Source organism: Diachasma alloeum, unplaced genomic scaffold, assembly GCF_001412515.2.
Source record: "Diachasma alloeum isolate Michigan unplaced genomic scaffold, Dall2.0 Dall_scaffold_01773, whole genome shotgun sequence".
Lineage (NCBI taxonomy): Eukaryota > Metazoa > Arthropoda > Insecta > Hymenoptera > Braconidae > Diachasma > Diachasma alloeum.
In genome coordinates this window covers 366-1604 of record NW_021681856.1, presented here as the reverse complement: position 1 = coordinate 1604, position 1239 = coordinate 366, and positions in this window count along the sequence as shown.

The following is a 1239-nucleotide window of genomic DNA, read 5'->3' as shown; positions in this document are numbered from 1 at the left end:
GGCTCTTCGGAGGGCCTCCCCCAATTGGAAAAGTCATTTCTCCCCCCCTAATTACGATGAAAGAATGAAAGCAATATCGATCGATGGAGAATTATGTTCTAAATAAATGACAGCGGTTTCATTGCTTAATTTCTATTAGGAGAGGAGGAATGAATTTTAAAATCGTGCAGTAACTCCGGACAAGTTCTTCTCATTCAAAAATTAATTTCTCCCCTCCCTAATTGAGACGTAGAAATGAAACTAAAGCCTACCGATCGACCATGGTATTTTTAATAAATGACATCGGTTTCATTTCCTAACCTCCGTTAGGAGCGGAGGAATGAATTTTCAAAAGCGCGGAGAAACCCCGAACGGCTCTCCGACGTCGAGTGAGCTCGGAGGGACTCCCCCGATTTCAAAAATTCATTTCTCCCACCCTAATTGAGATGAAGGATTGAAGCCGATCGATCGAGAATTAAATTCTCAATATATGACAACGGTTTCATTCCTTAATCTCAAGTAGGAGCGGAGGAATGAATTTTCGAATGCGCGGAGAAATCCCGAATGGCTCTCCGGCGTCGAGTGAGTCCGGAGGGGTTCCCCTGATTGGAAGATTCATTTCTCCCCCCCCCCCAATTGCGGAGAGGGAACGGAAGCAACATCTATCGATCGAGAATAATATTCTCAATAAATGACAGTGGTTTCATTTCTTAATCTCTATTAGGAGAGGAGGAATGAATTTTCAAAGCGCGCAGTAACTCCGAACAAGTTCTTCTCATTCAAAAATTAATTTCTCCCCTCCCTAATTGAGATGAAGTAATGAAACCAAAGCTTACCGATTGAGAATTATATTTTTAATAAATGACATCGGTGTCATTTCTTAATCTCAGATAGGAACGGAGGAATGAATTTTCAAAAGCGCGGAGAAACCCCGAACGGCTTACCGACGTCGAGTGAGCCCGGAGGGGCTTTCCCGATTAGAAAATTCATTTCTGCCCCCCTAATGAAGATGAAGGAATGAAACCGATGCCGATCAATAGAGAATTAAATTCTCAATAAATGACGGCGGTTTCATTCCTTAATCTCCTGTAGGAGCGGCGGAATGAATTTTCAAAAGCGCGGAGAAACCCCGAAAGGATCTCCCACTAGTCCAATGAACGTCGGTCTAACATACGAATGTTTGCGATAAAGGTTCCATTTTTTATGCAATTTGTGATTTGGGCGTATGAAACTAATGGCGGATATTTAAGGTTCCCCAAG